This window comes from Mesocricetus auratus, unplaced genomic scaffold (genome assembly GCF_017639785.1).
Source record: "Mesocricetus auratus isolate SY011 unplaced genomic scaffold, BCM_Maur_2.0 Super-Scaffold_4256, whole genome shotgun sequence".
In the NCBI taxonomy this organism is placed as follows: domain Eukaryota; kingdom Metazoa; phylum Chordata; class Mammalia; order Rodentia; family Cricetidae; genus Mesocricetus; species Mesocricetus auratus.
The window spans coordinates 50,250,510-50,269,166 of NW_024429182.1; the positions used below are offsets into that span (position 1 = coordinate 50,250,510).

The 18,657-nt window shown below is 47.8% G+C and overlaps 1 long non-coding RNA gene across 1 annotated transcript; it reads right to left on the reverse strand.

Moving 5' to 3' along the window:
* Positions 1-13,095: 13,095 nt before the first annotated feature.
* On the reverse strand, positions 13,096-18,657 carry LOC121134451. Its single transcript, XR_005871534.1, has 2 exons — positions 18,608-18,657; positions 13,096-13,632 (listed from the first exon to the last, which is right to left on the reverse strand). It is a non-coding gene; the product is annotated as an uncharacterized LOC121134451 (long non-coding RNA).

Sequence of the window (18,657 nt, forward strand, 5' to 3'; positions counted from 1 at the left end):
ACAAACGAGGCAGCATCGACCTCCTTGCCTGCTCCACCCCCCCTCCGCTTCCCCTTGGGAGACAGACAGACAGGCAGACAGACAGTTCTCCTCCCAGTTTGTCAAACTCTGTCTCCCCCGACTCCCACTCTAGGTTCACAGGTGTGTACTGGGAAGTGTGAACCACTCCTCCGCTCCACAGTTGGGCCAGCAGCCCTCCCCCAGTCCGACTTGGATTTCTGTTGAGTTTCTTTAGAGACAGAGACCTGTGTGGGGTACTCTTTGTTACAGAGACCTGGTGTAGCAGCGCGCCAATGAAGACCCCTGGAGAGTTCGTCCTAGCGGAGAGTTGGGAAAGCTACAAACGCCGGGGTTCTTTGCCTGATGGGCTTCGATGAAGTCGTGGGTGGGAGGTGGGGAGGACAGAAATTAAGATCACCTTTATACAGGGGAGAAATGAGGAAGCTGAATACTGGGTGAGCCAGTTTGAAGTTAGGTCCTGGGGAATCTAAGCTCAGGGTTTTGGAGTCTGGGGCACAGGTAGAGTTGGGGCCCCGCTCCATCCTTCCTCCGTAGTTCATTTTCCCACCAAGCTATCCCAGAGTTGAGCTTGGAGCCCAGGTGGAAGCCAGGGAAGGAAGACACTGGCGTTCCTAGGGCGTGGGCCAGCAACCACGGGTCACAGGTGGCAGGTACTTGCAGGGACGTCAATAATTTTGAGAAGCCAGGGGGCCAAGAGGCACCCAGTGTGCCTTCTTTCTGTGTTTGGTCGGGTACTACGGCTGGGGGTGGGGTGGGCGGCAGGATCCGAGCAACCCTTCTGCTCTTGGGGGTCATTAAACCCCCAGGGTTAGGTCAGACCCCAAGGAGTCCCTGCGGTGGGCTGCCCCCTGCTGGCTGTCCTTAGGTTGCGGGCTGCGGGTTGGGAGAACAGTGGGGGTGCGTGTACTTGTGCGTGTACACGTGGTTTACAATGGGGGAGTTAGGCCTCCACAGCCATTTCCGAGTCTGAATCAAGCTTCCTCTTTGCCCCCTCCCCCCAATCTTCTCGGTCTCCCTTTTCTCCCACCGCCTCTGCACATGTCCCTTTAGAAATAAAAACACTTATTTTGTGGGCGGGAGGGGAGGGTGTCCAGCTTTTCCCCTGCCTCCTCTTGAGTGGCCCCCACCTTTGGCCCACGCAGCTTCTTGAGTTTATGCAGCTTCAGAAGGGGGCTACAGCCCGGTCCCTCCCGTTGTTATATCACGCTTTTTTGGTGCTCATGCCTACCTTGGCTAGATCTCACCTTACCAGTTGGGGAAACTGAGGCACAAGGGAAGAAGGGAGGCAGCGCGGGGAGAAGCGCTCCCGCCCGGCTCGCTCACCACCCCCGCACTCGAGCCGGATTTAGCCGCAGGGAGGCTGGGAACATTGTCTTTATTTTAAGCCGCCGAGTGCGGCACGAACGCGGCTGCTCCCGACAAAGGGCTTCGCTCAGCGGCTGCAGGCGGCGCACGTGGGGGGTCTGGCCCCGCCCCCGCGTGACCCCCTCTCCAGCAGCCCTGACCCTCTTCAGCTTTCCTTTCTGTTCAGGTTGGGGCGGGGCCTATGCAGGACTCCGGGTCTGCGCTACTGCTGGTTGCTATTTTTGATCAGCTTTGGATGACTCGGCCCAATCATAAATGCTTCCAAGTAGAAAAAGAGCGAATTTGTTGTCCTGGGTTCGAATCCAACTTTAGGTTGGTTCGTTCGAATTGCCCGGCAAGTTAAAGCTTGTCTCTAGGTCTGTTTCATCAGCGACATAGAAGTAGGAAGACCTCCCATGATGGGGTAGTGACATTAAACGGTGGCCCCCACAGCGTCTGAAAGAGAGAGCCATTATTGTTATCTATAATAGGCATCGAGCGCTCACTCCCGCCGCAGGGCGTTGCTAAGCGCCTTACATGATTTTAACCGGTCGCTCACTGTATCGTGTGCTAGGCTTTATTACTCCCATTTTACAGATCGAATAGATTCACAAAACGGCAGGTGCCTCGGGTTTTGGGCGGCTTCTGTGTGCCCGGACAATCCTGGAGCGGGAACCCGGTAGCAGCTCCCCAGCTGTAGTTTGAAGGAAGGTAGAACTAGTAATTTCCTTAAAAGAATTTAAAATTCGGGGGCTCAGTGGTTAAGAGCACTCGCCGTTCCTCCAGAGGACTCGTGTTCAATTCTCAGGAACCCCATGGCAGCTCACACCTGTCTGTAGCTCCAGTTCCAGGGGACCTGATACCTTCCCACCAATGACATAGAATGAAGTTGAATAAATTAAAAACTCTATTATTTCGTATGGTATGGGCCACGTGTCTGTGAGGTCAGAGGATACACTTGCAGGAGTCGGTCCTCTCCCTCCACTGTGTGGGTCCTGAGGATTCAACTCAGATGCATCAGGTTGGAGGCAAGCGCCTCCCATCCTTTCAGGTCAGGATAGTTTTGTTTTCAAAGGCCCCAGTGGTGTGGGGAGTGTTTAAATCCCCACCTTCGGCTTCAGCCTTGGGCAGAATCTCCAATCTCGCTAAATCTTTCACTTCAGGGTGCCTCTTACATCGCGCTAAAGGACGGAGGCCTGGGAAGGGAGGTCCATTTTCCTGTTTTACCCGGACTGTGCTGTGCAGGGCGTCAGAGGTGTCACCACTCAGGAAGGCAGCCAGACGACCCGACAGCCGCCTCCTCACTTCAGCCCGCCTCAAGTCTTTAGTCTTAATCTTCCCGGACCTTTCTCTCCACCCCAACAGACTACTTTCTAGATTTAAAAGGCAAAGCTACAATCCAAGGTTGGACTGCAGATGGGCCAGGCCAGACGCAGCCATGACAAAATTATGAGCCAAGAAATCGAGGTTTTACAGTCTGGTTCTTAAGATAAACGAACTCAGACACAGTTCTAGTCAATCAGTGTTTCCCCTTCCGAGCCCGTTTAGTCCGGCTCCCAGCAAGGGGATGGCCGGAAAGCAGTCACTTACAGCCGGGAGCCGTTTGGGATATGGGTCCAGGAGAGTACTTCCTGGCCCTATGGGGCCCCTCGGTTTAGGTTGCAAAGTTTAGGTTGCACTTGGGGTCTGGCTTGGGATTCGAGTACTGGGAACTGAGATAATCTCAGACTGAGCCTCAGAACTGTGCTCTCAAAAGGCGTTTCTAAACACCTGGTTTCTGCTGCGAGGACAGGACTCAGCTCAGGTCACTCGTGGCTGTCTTGGAATGGACCGCACTCTAGAAGCGTGGTCCGGATCCAGGGAAGAGGCAGCTGACCTGCGCAGAGTCTTCTGCTATACTCTTCATAGCCAAAAACAGCTCGGAAACTGATTAATCTTTGCTCCGTTACTGGACACAGGCTACCACCATGGGGGGTAGATGCATCCTGGCTCAGATCTAGCTTCACGTGAAACTACTGCTTAGGAGTGTGATGGGTCTCCAAAAAATTTCCTTTCGTGTGTGTGTGTGTGTGTGTGTGTGTGTGTGTGTGTGTGTTCCTCTGCCCTGCTCCTGTTCCCTCCCTTTCGCGTTTCCCTTAAGAATCCAATGTGTAGATTAAGTCCCACGTGTAATTTAAAACGCAAAATCCATGACAGTGAAGGACCCAAAGGTCAGCAAGAGCCTAGGTCCTGTGCAGACTGATCAGGTACATCAGTGAAATGGGTGGAGCCTGTGCAAGGTTGGACAGCTGCTTCAGAGGAGAGCCAGCGGCCCTCCATCCCTCCCCGCATCCAGTGTCAGGGTACCCAGAGTGCCTGGGCGGCTGCCTGGGTGGGGTGCCCTGCACCCATTGTTGGAAAACAGTAATACCTGTCCTTGGTGGAGGTGTATAAGGAGTGGTATTGTCACTATCACCCAGAAGGTGGGAGGAGCTGGCTGCAAGTGTACTGGCTATACAGTTAGTCATAAACCCTAGCTTTGTATGTGTGTATGTGTGTGTGTGTGTATGTATGTGTGTGTGTGTGTCTCCTCGAAGTTACAGGCACACTGGAGCCAGGGCACCCGTGGTGCCAGAGACGAAAGTCAGGTTGTAAGGGGTGGCCACAAGCACCTTTACCCATGGAGTCCTGTCTCTAGCTCCACATTCATAAACTCCTCACTACATTTTCTCACTTAATCTTCACAACAGCACCATGACGCAGGACGATTTCGTTCCTATTTTGCTGATAGAAAACAGACCTGGAGAGGTTAGGTTAATTCAATCTGCTGCCTTTACCCCTTCACAGTTTGTGGTTTTTGCCTCCAGCTTGGATCCTAACTAGCTGAAAGTCCTCCACACCATTTGTAAAAAGAAAAGCCATTTCAGGAAACCTAAGGCAAAGGCTCTACTGTCCATCATTCTGCAGGAATAATAATAGTGGCAACAACAATGATGATTATTATTTTGAGACAAGATCTCACGCATCCCAGGCTGGTGTAAAACTTGCACTGTAACTTAGAATGATCTTGAATTTCTCATCCTTTTGCCTGCAGTGATTACAAGAGGACAGTCACCACACTGGTTTTATACGGTGCATAAGGTAGAACCCAGGCCTCTTGAGTACCAAGAAGTACTGAGCTCTCCAGCCCCTGTCTTCACTCAAACTCTTTTAAAATTTTTTATTTGCATTAGTATTTTGCCTGTGTGTGTGTCTTTGTGAGAGTATCAGATCTTGGAGTCAGAGGAAGTTGTAACTTCCCATGTGGGTTCTGGGAATTGAACCAGGATCCTCTGGAAGAGCAGCCAGTGTTTTTAACCTCTGAGCCATCTCTCCAGCCCTGCATTCACAGTCTTTAGTGAAAACCTCTGTGCATCATGCATGTGGTGGCCTGGTTTTCAGAGTTTTATGAGGTTTTAACTAATTAAGAAATGTATATTTTGGCTGGGCAGTGGTGGCACACGCCTTTAGTCCCAGCACTCGAGAGGCAGGTGAATCTCTGTGAGTTCGAGGCCAGCCTAGTCTACAGATCGAGTTCCAGGACAGCCTCCAAACCTACACAGAGAAACCTTGTCTCGAAAAACCAAAACAACAAACAAACAAACAAATCAGTTTTGTAAGTGAGGAAACTGAGACCCTGAGAGGTCCAGGAACCTGTCTAAGCTCATATAGCTGGTAGGTGCAGAGCCAAGCCACTTGACTTCTAATTATTGCTTTTGCTTTTATCATGAGAGTCCCTAGATGTCAATATGTCCACATCATCTGTTCTGCCTCTTCTTTTCTCTCCATTGTGTCTGTGGCCTTTGTGCTAAGGCCGGCAGATCCTGGTCCGGTCCCTCTGCGTCTCTGCATGCTCCCCCCCCCCCCCTCCCCGTCAGCTTCAGCACTGATGGAGGCCTGACCAGGGCAGAGATTGATGAGATGAGAGGACCTCAGGCTGCCTGTTCACTCAGTCCGCCCGAACACTCGGTGATTAACTCTGTGGAATTGAATTAAGACAGAAGCTCCTGGACTGGAAGAAGGGGGAAGGGCACATGGAAGCAAGGCTGGCACCAGCGAGGGCGAGCGGCAGCTCTCTTTGGTACTGGTGCAGGGTTGTAAGGGGCTGGTGTCCTGATCCCAAAGGTGTGGCAGCGACCGTCCTTGCTATTCCTGTCCCTTTCCCACTGAGACTGGGCATGTCTCAGCTCCCGGGCTTGACCAAGAAAGGAAGGACACCCTTTTCCCAGGGAGACCACCCAAGAGAACATGGCCGCAAGGCAGGGAGAAAGGGAACTGCTTTGTCTGTTTGGGTTTTGGATTGTGAGAGGCCAGTGCATTTGGGCCCCAAGCCTCCTCAACTCTTGGGTGGCTTTGTGTTCCCAGATCTTAGATCTGGGAAGGACTTTTTCCTTGAACACATGTCCAGCCTGATGTGGTTTTCTTAACTACAATAGCCAGGCAAGGGAGTGGTTCTACAATTAATTGCCTGAATATGGCAGTGGGCTCCACCGTCCTCACGGGGTCTCTTGCTAACTGGGGAAACAGGCCTCCAGAGTGTGACTAACTTAAAGACCATACAGTACAGCCCATAGCATGTCCTACATCCTCCAGACTGGCAATGAAGCTCTATCCTAAGAGAACAGGTTACAGTCTGGCCCAGTGCTGCAGTCAGTACTGGGAAGGGAGCAGAAGCCGGGTGTAGATGTTGTACAGTTTCCTGAACTAGGTGGGAGGCCATGGTCTTGGGAACGCTTCCAGGAGCAGCAGAATCCACAAATTTCCTGGGATAGGAGATGGAGGAAAGGTGAATAAAGGCAGAGGGATGTCAGCTGGTGGTGGCGCACGCCTTTAATCCCAGCACTCAGGAGGGAGAGGCAGGCGGATCTCTGTGAGTTCAAGGCCCCGTGGTCTATAGAGTGAGTTCCAGGACAGCCAGTACTACACAGAGAAACCCTGTCTGGAAAAACAAACAAACAAAACAAAAAAAAAAAAAGAAAGAAAAAGCAGAAAGAAGGTTAGTGTAAGTTGGACCCTGTTGGAGGAGGAAGACCTGGTTTAAGAAACTGTGTCACATATTGGGGCACCAGAGTGGGCCGGACTACTTTCACAGAGAACTCGTCTGTGAAAGAGGAGTTATGGCCTCTTGCTAGTCTCTGTTAGTCTGCTAACCCTCCAGCCCTCTGTTAGTCCATGCACACACTTGGTAGAGAGGAAGGCAGTGATACACTAACTGCTGCCAAGGTATCCTACTGTTTCTCTTGTTCTCTGAAGATAGTCTCCCCGGGGTTTGTTTGAGTTCTGTCTCTCTCCTCAGATCCCTCTTCTTTGAACTTCAGTTTCCAGGGACGTAGCATGGGAGGCTCAGCCAGCAAAGCCCAGTTTCTTGGATGTTACTAGGTGTTATGCATAGGAGGAAAAGCGTTTACGATTTTTCTCACAGGAAACTGTACTAGCTAGACGGTCTAGTTGTTCAAAATGTTTGCCTAATAAGCCTAGAGAGCTGAGTTTGATCCCTGGAGCCTGGAATCTACAGAGAGGAGGAAAGGACATAGCTGACTCCATGGAATTGACTCTGAGTGTCGCATACATGCTGTGCCCCCTCCATCATGTACACGCACACAAACATACAATAATTAAAAATAAAAACAAACCAGGGCCTGCAAGATGACTCATCGAGTAAAGGAGATTGCCATCCAGCCTAATGACCTGAGTTCCATCCCCAGAACTCACACAGTGGAAAGAGGAAACCGAGTCCTACAAGTTGTCCTTAATCTCCACACATGCATTGTGGCAGCCCTCTCCCCACCCCGTGAATGGAATTAAAACCCCTAGAAACAAAACGGAAAGAATCAACTTGGGAAACGAGTAGGGCTTTCTTTCCAGTGGGAACCTAGCGGAGTCCTTCAAAGTCCAATGTGTATTAACCTCTGTTCTGGGACAGGGTCTCAGAGAGCCTTGAACTTCATTGCAACTGAGGAGGACCTGGGTGTTCTGATCGTCCCACGTCCATCTCCCCTGTGTTCTCATTACAGAGGTGGGACACCAGGTTTTCCTTCCTGCAGGGTCTTTCTGATGTGGGGGTTTCAGTGGCCTGGCTGCTGAGGACCACGCTTGGGTCACCCCTGACTAGTGCACAGAGACACCAACCCCCCTGAATTCCTGTCCCTTCAAGGGCTTCCTTCCCAGGCCTCCACCTTTCCCGGATGCTGCCCACCTCGGGGTTGTTTCCTTTGCTCTCCTGAGGTGCTTTTTCTTGTGTGCCAGGCTTCCTGTGGCCTCCTTGTTTAGCTCCGTACAGGACTCAGACAGACTTCAGCCCTGCTCTTCCTTCCTTGAGCCTTTCTCAGTGTCCTGAGGGCCACTGTTTGAGGTCTCCTGGCAGGGTCAGCATGGTGACCACCCTCCCATCCAGACTGTAGTTTCATTGTCCTCAAACCCAAGCCCCAGCCCCAGTCCTCGATCAGGCTCTTGCGTAAGAGACTCTGTTCTCAGCTCTAAACTGCCCTTTACCCACACCTCCAAGTCCCAAGCTCGCTTTCTACCCATGGCATCTGGCTTTCCTCTGGTCTCTGAGATTCTGGCTCTCAGGGGTCAAGAGTCAGTCCCTTTCTCCACTTGTGGCTGCAGCCTACTTGGCTTTTGGGCCTGGGACAGATGAGGACAAGTATTTGGAGTAATTCTATCTTATCCATTGCCTCCATAAACCCATAGTATAAAAAAAAATACAGATTAAAAGCAGGAAGACTTTAGGCAGGTCAGTGTGGTGTTGAAGTGGAGGGTGTTGGGTTTTTTCGGTGGATATTCTGTTTTCAGTAGCACAATACCGTAGACTGGATGAATTCTAAAGAAAAGAAGTGGCAGCTGGGCGTTGGTGGCACACGCCGTTAATCCTAGCACTCGGGAGGCAGAGGCAGGCAGATCTCTGTGAGTTTGAGGCCAGCCTGGTCTACAGAGTGAGTTTCAGGACAGCCTCCAAAACAATACAGAGAAACCCTGTCTCAAAAAACCAAAAAAAAAAAAAAAAAAAAAGAAAAAGAAAAGAAAAGAAGTGTATTTTGGCTTATGATTCTGGAGGTCTGGGGTTAAGGGGCTGTATCTGGTGATGGCCCTGAGGAAGTCCAGAATATCACATGGCAGGAGACATGGGGTACTCATCTTATGCATGTGTGTCTGTCTACTGGCCTCCATTTTTTAAAATAAAGATGCCAATATTAAATCATGGGGGAGGGGCTCCATGCCGATGACATCATCTAATCTATTGTTTAATTTTTAATAAAATTTTGCTTTGCTTGTATGTGTGTGTGTGTGTGATTGTGTACAGTTCTGTGAATACCTTGCAGGATTTGTGAGTCCCAGGGATTGAACTCAGGTTATTAGGTTTGGGTATAAGCTCCTTAACCCACTGAGCCATCTCAACAGCCCACCACTGTCTAATCCTAATCACGTCCCAAAGTTTGCATCTGTAAGCATTAGAGTGGGATTGTTTTCATTCTCTCAATACCTTGCTGTGAATGTGACGTGACCAGCTGCCTACCCTCCCGCTGTCGTGACTTCTCTGCTGTGATACACTGTACTCTGCACCTCTAAACCCCATCTGTGAGTCAGAATAAACCCTTCTCTCTTCAAGTTGGTTTTGTCAGACGCTTTGTCATGGTGATGAGAAAAAAAACAATACACAAAACCAGCAACCCATTTCACCCTACACTCTTTCTAACAAGCATGGTAATTATTTCAGCACAGAGCCCCAATTCCTATATTGTTCTATCATCAGTTAAGGAGGCCATAGTTCAAGGTCACCTGAGACTCAGGACAAATGCCTTTTACTTCTGAACTTGTAAAGTCAAACCAATTTATCTACCTCCAATACATGGTGTAGGACAGACACACAAGGTATATACCCTGTATGATGGCTGTCCTTGGCTGTTGACTAGACACACCTAGGGATAGGGAATTGCCTCAGTCAGATTGTCCTGCTGGCATGCCTGTAGGGCATTTTCTTGATTGCTAATTGATATAGGAGGGCCCAGATCACTGTAATGTGTTACCCCTGAGCAGATAGGCCTGGGCTGTAAAGGAAAGATATTTGAGCAGGTCAGAGGGAGCAAGCCAGTAAGTAGTGTTACTCCACAGTCTGCTCCAGTTCCTGCCTTGAGTCCCTGCACTGCCTTCCCTCAATGATGGACTGTAAGTCAAATAAACCCTTTCCTCCTTAAGTTGCTTTTTGTTGTTGTTGTTTTTGTTTTATTACAGCAACAGAGAAGCTAACTAGGCAGTCTCCCTTCTAGAAAATAATTGACAGGCTTACTGCAAGACTGAAATCCAACAGGGAAGACACTGCATCCGAAATCCCTGAATCTGTTACCTTATGCACACTATATGAGGGTGTTGGCCCTCGATGTACTGAGCTGAACTCTCTCTGGCTTTGCTGGTGGCTGTCTAAATCACAACTGTCTCAGGGAGGGACGGCTGTGTGTTGATGTCAGTAGCTTTCCTGGATGGGCGTGCCTAGATGTACTCCCTTTCTGAGGTCATCATTGTGGTTCCATTCCCGTGGCTCTACTAGATATCACTTCACTGACACTGTGGGAAACTTGCGCTTGACCTCCCAAGATTTCCCGTGAAACCTGAGTGCGAGCCACCATAGTTCATACACTTTGTGTGCCCCCCAAACCATGTGGACACTGAGGGTTGCTGTGTACAGAAATTCATCTGAGCTTGTTTGATGGCTAGAAAGCTGAGTCCTGAAGGCAGCCCTGGGCAGTGAACCTGTGGGAAACATCCTTCAGTCCTCAAAGCAAATGTGGATTTCTAGGCCTGTTGGCCCGAGAGGAGAGGGGAGGCCTTGAAGAGACGTCGCTGAGGCCTTTCCTGCCATCTTACTAGGAAGCCCATGCGCTCTTCTTACCTGTGCCAGTCTCCACTTGGAAATCTCTCCTGAACATGTTCTTTGTTTCTTTCCCCCGTCCAAGCTGTGAATCTTCTGGATCGTTTCGCTCTGCTTTTCATTTCATTGATTATCCAGTAATAATCACGCCACAGTCTAAGTGCTCTGTTGTGAGATTTCCACTCAGTTACTTATTGTGTTATCTCTAAGTTTAACTTTCCACAAAGTCTTTTTTGTTGGTTTTTCCAGACCATGTTTCTCTGTAGCTTTGGAGCCTGTTTTGGAACTCGCTCTGTAGACCATGCTGGCCTTGAACTCACAGAGATCCACCTGCTTTTGCCTCCTGAGTGCTGGGATTAAAGGCATGTGCCACTACTGCCTGGCCAAAGTCTTTAAAAAAATTAAAAAAAATTCAGTTTGGTTTTGGTTTTTTGAGACAGGTCTTTCTATAGAGTCCTGACTGCCCTGGAGGTTGCTATGTAGACTGGGCTGGTCTTGAACTTACAGATCCTCTTGCCACTGACTCACCAGTGCTGGAATTAAAAGTGTGCACCACCACCTCCAGCTTCTACAAAGTCTTACGTTATGGACACGATGCACCCACATTCTTTTCCGTGGTATAACACAGGTAACCTTTAGTTCACTTTCCAGTGGAACCTCATTTGTATCTGAGACTAGGTCCCTACTCTGTCTCCTGAGCTCTCACTAGAGTCACCCAGGAGGCTCCATGCACTGTGCTGCAATTTTTATACCATTTTCTAATGTCCTGGTCCCTGGGTGCTGTCCCTCCCCTGCTGGTGTTCCTGATCTCCCCACTCTCTAGACTTTGGAGAATCTGGCTTCAGCCTGTGGTCCTCCACACCCATTGCCAGATGAATTTATGTCACCCCCACACTGATGATTTCCATGTTTATAACGCTAGTCCAGGTTCTCCGCTGAACCCCAGACTTGTAGATTTCCTCATCTGTGAAAGGGGATAATGACAGTTCCACATCATAGGAATGCTCTGAGAATTAAGTGACTCAAACATGTCAAGTGTTGGGAAAATGCCTGGCTCAGAGAGAGTACGATGGGTTTAAAATTTTCTATTATTATTATTATTATTATTATTGTGGTGGTGGTGGTAGGGATGACACTCAGGGCTTTACTCCTGCTAGCAAGCATTCCGCTATTGAACTGCACCCCAACCCGGAGCTCGATTTATGTGCAGCTGTGATTACTGTTATCACTGTCATTGTTCCTGCCAGCCGGCTCCATTTGGATGTCTAGAATCATCTCCGACATGACTCATCTCAACCCCCAAACTTGTGCTATCTGCAGCATTGTCCCTCTCAGTAGATGACAACTGGGTCCTCCCTGAAACTCAGAACAAAAATCTTGGAGCAGTCTCTTGCCCTCCTTCTTTCTCTCCCATCCCAAGTCAAACTCATTCTCTTCCGGGAATATATTCAGAGTGTGGCCACTGTGACCTTTGCCCATGTCCTCCTGAGTTACTGCCTCCACACTGTCTTCTTGCTTCTATCTGGATTGATCTGTGCTTTGCTTTCAACACAGCATCTAGAAGGTTCTTTTTGATGTGTGAGCTAAGTCATGTCCTCTGATGCTCTGACATCCCATCTTTTCCATTGTGTCCCGTGTGGCCTGGCTTCCTTTCACCGCCTTCCCACACCTGTTCCTCTGCTCTGCTCCACCACGTTTCTTTTCTTTTCTTTTATTTATTATATACACAGTGTTCTGCCTACACACCAGAAGAGGGCACCAGATTGGATTGTAGATGGTTGTGAGCCATCATGTGGTTGCTGGGAATTGAACTCAGGACCTCTGGAAGAACAGTCAGGGTTCTTAACCTCTGAGCCATCTCTCCAGCTCCCACACTTGTTTTCAGATGTGCCAAACACTTTCCTGCCTAAAGGACTTTCTATTACTGTTGCTTTTGCCATAGCAAAAACAGACCATCAAATTTCTTTCTCTTAAAAACAGCTAAACAATAAATCTAAATCAACACATCTCTGTCCTGTTCTTTCTACAACCTTTACATTTTATTTTATGTGTATGGGTGTTTGTCCCCATGTATATCCATGTGAATCCATGTGCATGAAGTGCCTGTGGGAGTCAGAAGAGGGCTTCAGATCCCAGACTGGAATTACAGGCACTTGTGGGTTGGGAATGAAACCCTAGTTGGTCCTCTAGAAGAGCAACTAGTGCTTTTAGATGCCGAGCTCTCTCTTCAGCCCCGTATTGTCAGGCTTCTACAGCGGAAGATTATGATAGAGTTCGCACAACAGTTGTGGCCGTGAGTCATACAGGGAGAGTCCTAGAGACCTTGTTAGGACCCAGATTTCTAAAGTCCTTGAGAACTGGGGAGATGGCTCAATGAGTAAAATTCTTGCCTCAAAAGTTTGAATCCTCAGAACATCTGTAAAAATCCAGAGCAGAAGCACACTGTAATCCCAGTGTTGCTGTGAGAAGCTGGGCGATGGAGGCTGAAAAACCATTGGATGTTCATAGGCCAGCCAGCCTGGGTAGCACAGAACAAGAGACTCTACCTCAAGCAAGATGGCAGACTGACATCCCAACTTGGCCACATTCCTCCATGTGTGCCTTGGCACATGCCTGCCTCCATTCATACATGTGAGCATGGACACACACAGGCACACACAGGCACACACAGGCACACACAGGCACACACACACACACACACACACACACACACACACACACAGAGATTAAAAGGCAAACTAAAAGTCTGAATGTCCTTGATCTGTAGGAAAGTGTGTGTGTGTGTGTGGTGTGTGTGTGTGTGGTGTGTATGTGTGGTGAAGAATTAAGAGCAGAGTAAAACGAAGGACAGAAAGCAATCATCACAACATTAATGCAATATTAAAACATAACAATGAATGTTCAAAACTATGATAAAATATGAAAAATTTAACTAATGGCCTATTTGAGCTGGGATTAGGATGAAGCAAGAGAGTTGAGTCCAACTGTAGTGAAGTGTGGGTCCTGGCATTCAGGACAGTGGCTCAAGATTCTCCCTGGATTGGCATGAGAGGCAGGCTGGGGGTGATGTCCATCTGGACAGGAAGCCCTGGCCTGTGAAATGTTAGAGAATCTTGCCTCAGAGGAACTAGAAAGCCCTTGGCGGGGTGAAGAACAGGGAGAGGTGCCATGTTGGGCCCAGGCAGGGGTGATGGGCAATGAGGCCCCACCTGGGTCTTGGTTACTGCTAGGGCTCTTCATAGCTTCTACCCTCAGGTCCTTCCTGAAGTGAAAGTCAGAGCTGGCACAGGGACCAGGAACCAGGGTTCTGTTCTGAGCTGCAGACCGAGGCCATCCTCCATCTCTCTGTCACTTGATCTCTCCAAGGCCATCGATACTGGTTCCTGCCAGAAAGGGTAGGGAAGGAAGGATGGGGTCAGTCTCAGTGACTCTCCCATGATCTTCCTGGTGTGTCACCCTTACCAGCTCAGGGCTCTCCAGATACAAATTACAGAAAAGCCCAGAAAGGAATGAGGAAAACAGGTCAGCGGTGTGCCTTAACTGTGACAAGAGCTGGCTGAGGAAGGAGGTAATGAACAGCTCTTAAAGGCAGGACCTGGCCTGGGGGAGGCTCTGCCCCTCCCCCATTATTCTTCACTTCCTCTAGGTTCCCAGAGGTTTGCATCTGCTTCAGGGAGGGGAAGGAGCCGTTAACAAAGGCTCTGACTGAATGCCCTAATTTTAACCCTGCTTTCTACTTTCATGGTCTGTTTTTTATTTTATTTTTGGCCCCAAGTACAGAGGACTGAGTTAATCATCTCAGGACCCTCTTTTTGTCCCCACAGCATTTAAAAAAAAACTAACATTTATTTATTTATTTTTCACGACAGGGTTTCTCTGCAGCTTTGGAGCCTGTCCTGGAACTCACTCTGTAGACCAAGCTGGCCACGAACTCACAGAGATCCACCTGCCTCTGTCTCCCAAGTGCTGGGATTAAAGGAATGTGCCACCATGGCCTTGCCTAATTTTTAATTTTTCATGTGTATTGGTGTTTTGCCTGTATGTATGTCGGTGAGGGTGTAGGATCCCCTGGAACTGGAGTTATGTACAGTTGTAAGCTGCCACGTGGGTGCTGGGAATTGAACCCATGTCCTTTGGAAAAGCAATCAATGCTCTTAACCACTGAGCCATCTCTCCAGGCCCTATCATTTCATGTTTATTCTGTCTTTTCATAATACCTAACTCCCAGTTCCTTTCCTGCTAAGTTGACAGTTGCATTAAATGAGAACTTTCATTTGTATGTTTCTGCACATTGTGTATCTTCTTGTGCACAATTATTTTAACGTACTGAGATGGTACAGGTGACAGAACTCATTCCGATCACTTCTCATTTCCCTTAGCACTGTTCTAAAGGTATTTCCAGGACAACATATGTTTATCTATGGCTGCATGGAGGGATATCTTAAGATGCTTTTCTATGCATTTTCCCTGAACACTGCTAGTGATGGATATTTAGATGACCACTTGTACCCACAAATTCAAACACACGGCAGCGAGGGTCCCTGGAGATATCTCCTTAGAGGTGTGTGTCCATCTCTCTCTCTCTCTGTCTCTCTCTGTCTCTCTCTGCCTCTCTCTGTCTCTCTCTGTCTCTCTCTCTCTCTCTCTCTCTCTGTGTGTGTGTGTGTGTGTGTGTGTGTGAGAGAGAGAGAGAGAGAGAGAGAGAGAGAGAGTGCAATACTGCATATTGCTTTCTAGAATGGTGACACCAACTCCCACCAGCCACTTAAGTGGGCTATGTGGAGTTGCAGGGCTCTTAGTCCTGTGTGGTTATGAGCTCTCAGTTTTGTCTGGCTTTCTGATAACTTGCATTTAACTTGGCTAAGAAGAAACTAGGAAGCAAGTGGTTTTGAAACTAGGAAATCTGGGTCCATTCCTAGTTGGAGCTTACTGTAAAACTGCTTGGTGGGGGTACAGTGACATCATAGTCTTTGTATGGTTACATTTGTGGGTTTGCTCATCTGTGAGGTTTTTTTTCTTTTCTTTGCTCATGTTGCACCAGAGTTCTGGAGTTCCTTTTATTTAAGGTAGGGTGTCATGTTGCCCAGGATGGCTTGAATTTGCTGTGTAGCCAGTGATAGTCTTGAACTTCTGGGTTGCCTGAATCTACGCTGCTCCCCCCACATGCTGGGATTATAGTTTGTGCCATCAGGAACTTCCAGTCCTCCTGCATCAGCTTTAGGAGCACACCTTGCTATCACATCTGCCACTGTAGCACAGAGATCCACCTGCCTCTGCTTCCCAAGTGCTGGGATTAAAATTGTGTACCACCATGCTGGATATTGAAATCAGGACTTCAGATATGCTAGACACTGGCCTGCATTCCATGGGCTGTAACCCTAGTCTTGTCCCATCTCTTAAAAGACAGCAGATGGGATTAGAGAGATATTTCTGTAGTAAGAGCTCTTACTGCTCTTTCAGAGAACCCAAGTTTGGTTCCCAGCACCTGTACCAGGTGGCTCACAAACCTGCAACTCTAGCTTCAGGAAATCCATCATCTCTGGCCTCCTGGGCATCCCCACTTACATTCACACACCCATACATAAGCATACACATAATTAAAAATAAGAAAAGTAAGCCTTTCAACCTGTCTTTTTAATCAATCAATCAATCAATCAATCAATTATTTTTTTTTGTTTAGCTTTGTTGAGACAAGGTATAGCCTAGGATGGCCTTGAATTTACTGTGGTCCAGCCTGGTCTTAAAACTCAGCCCCTGCTCCCAATCCCCCACTCCAAGTGATGAGATGGCATAGAAGCCATAGCACCTGGACACCTCCCTGCCTTTTTACTTTTCTGCTCAAAATTGACTCCACAATCTTGGTTCTTTACTCTTCAATGTGAAATTTAAATTTTAGCATAAAAGTTTCAGATTTCCTAAAAATAATACCAAGTAAAATTCTAGTTATAGCCCATTAAACTTCTATAAATTGATTTGAGGAATAAGTCATTGCAAAGAGTATGAAATGCTTCCCCTTTATTGAAATGATATTTGTGATCATAAAGAATCTAGAATCTTAGTGTCTGGGTGACTTGGGTACCCTTAATTGCCTAAATAGCACTGAGCTTTGGGTGCTGTTCCTAGTAGCATCTTAATTTTCAAAACTATGTTTTTAGACAGTAGTTTCTTACTTATTGCTATTGCTGTTTTGATAATTTGATTTTTAAATCTAATATCCTTGTGTGGCTCTTTTATTATTTTTAATTGTTTATTGATTTTCTTGGCTTAAGTAGTTAAGTGGTCACATTCCAAGTAATGGCATTTTAAAGTCTTCTGTTTTAATTCTTAATTTTCTTGTATTTTTCTTTTTTAATAGAGTATGTATTAAGCCCCTAACCTCATGTCAAACGCTTGACTCTGTTGCTGAAGATGCTGTTCCCAGGCAGCTTCAGGTGCCCTTTCTTCCCGTGCTGAACTGGTTGCGTCAGCCATCTGGGTACCCACTCTTCAGGTGATTGGCCTGGTTTTTGATACTATCTTTTTCTAGAAAAAAATTTACTTTTTGAGAGAGGGTCTCACTGGGTGTAGCTCTGGTTGGCCTGAAACTCTCAGTAGACCAGGCTGACCTCAAACTCTTAGAGATCCTCCTGCCTCTGCCTCCCAAATGCAGGGATTAATGACGTACTCTGTCATTTCCAGTCTGCATTTTTAATATGTATGAGTGTTTTGCCTGTGTGTATGCCTGTGTATTATGTGCATATCTGGTGTCCTAGGAGGCCAGTAGAGGATGTCAGATCCCCTGGAACTGGAGCTAAAGGAGATTGTGAGCCATCACATGTGTCCTGGGAACCATGCCTTGGTTCTCTGCAAGAGCAGCCAGTGCCGAATTCCCAGGCCCCTCCTTACTAATTTTGAGTTCTTCAGTGTTTTTGTGCATGCACTTGTGTGTGTGTGTGTGTGTGTGTGTGTGTGTGTGTGTGTGTGTGTGTGTGACGAATTCTGGTTGGTTTGACTAATACAAACTGGGAGTCAGACATTAGGGAGGGAAAACTGAAGCTCCCTGGAGCAAGGCAGCTGGCCACTAGCTCTTGCCTCTATCCCAGAATGAAAGGGCGCACCTGTCTCCCCAAATCCTCAGACACAATGCTCTCTACCAAATCTTAGGCTGCCTGGACTGCTCCTGTCTCCTCCCACATTATATTCCTCTCTAGTGCTGGGACCAAAGGTGTGAGATTCATCTGCCTCAATCTCCTGAGTGCTGGTATTAAAGGTGTGGCCACCACTGCCTGACCTCTATGACTAACTAGTGGCTTAGGTGTGAGGCTAACTAGTGTCTTAGCTCTGCACTCTGATCTTCAGGCAAGCTTTATTAGATCATAAACAAAATATCACTGTGTGTGTGTGTGTGTGTGTGTGTGTCTGTCTGTCTGCTTCCTTCTAGGATACTCAAGCAACAATTGATGAATTCTAACAAAGATTTCATTTGTAATAGGACATTTGAGTTTCTGGATCCTATTTGTAAATATATAGCTACCTGGATTTTCAGGCAGTGGAGGAGACTTCAGAGGTCACCGAGGGAAAAAGGACAGAGAGGAGAGGAATCAATGGCTGTTTTCCAAGGATGGGTCTGAAGGAGAGCAAAAACGTTTGTTCAGCGTTTCCCTCTGTGCAGTGTGTGCTGCTGTCACCTCCCTTGTCTCCCTGTGCAGCCCTGGCAAAGTCAAGGATGTTTAGTGACACCTGTCAACAAGAGGAAGGGCTGTTCTTTGGTGGAGGGCGCAGCAAACAACTGTGCAGGCAGACTGTCTTATATGAGCCATGTTCCTTTTCAGATAAATGTGACTTTATAAAGGTGTGTGAGGTGTCTTCATCCCCGTCACGGGCCTTTGCCCTTTCCCAAGCAGAACCCATTAGAGTGCTGCAAGGCTCTGCGACAGACACATTGCTCAGTGGGGCTGAATTTTAGAAACAGTGTGTGATAGGAAGCATTTTATGCCAGCCAGGAAACATGGGGCTATTCAGCAAATGGACTAGGAGCAAATAACTAATTTAGACACAGCAAAGCCAAAACAAGCAAATAAGAAAGAAATAAAGAAAAAACGATGGTTTTTACTTGTGTTAAATTTCATATGAAGGATAAAACCTCAAACAAGTATAGCACTTTAGAAGGAAGTGGGGGTAAATAGTTTTGAATTCAAGGGGAGGAGAATTTTTTCTGTTTTGCTTTTTTTTGGGGGGGGGTGCTGAAACTCAAACCCAGGGCTTTCCATAAGCATAGGCCATGATTGCCAGATGTGGGAAGGCCTTTCTGAACATAACCTGAAACACAGAAGGTGAATAAAACAAAGGAGCTGAGCATGATGGCATGAGGGAACATACCTGTAATGGAAGTTGGAGGCAGGAAGATTTCAAGTTCAAGGCCTGCCTGG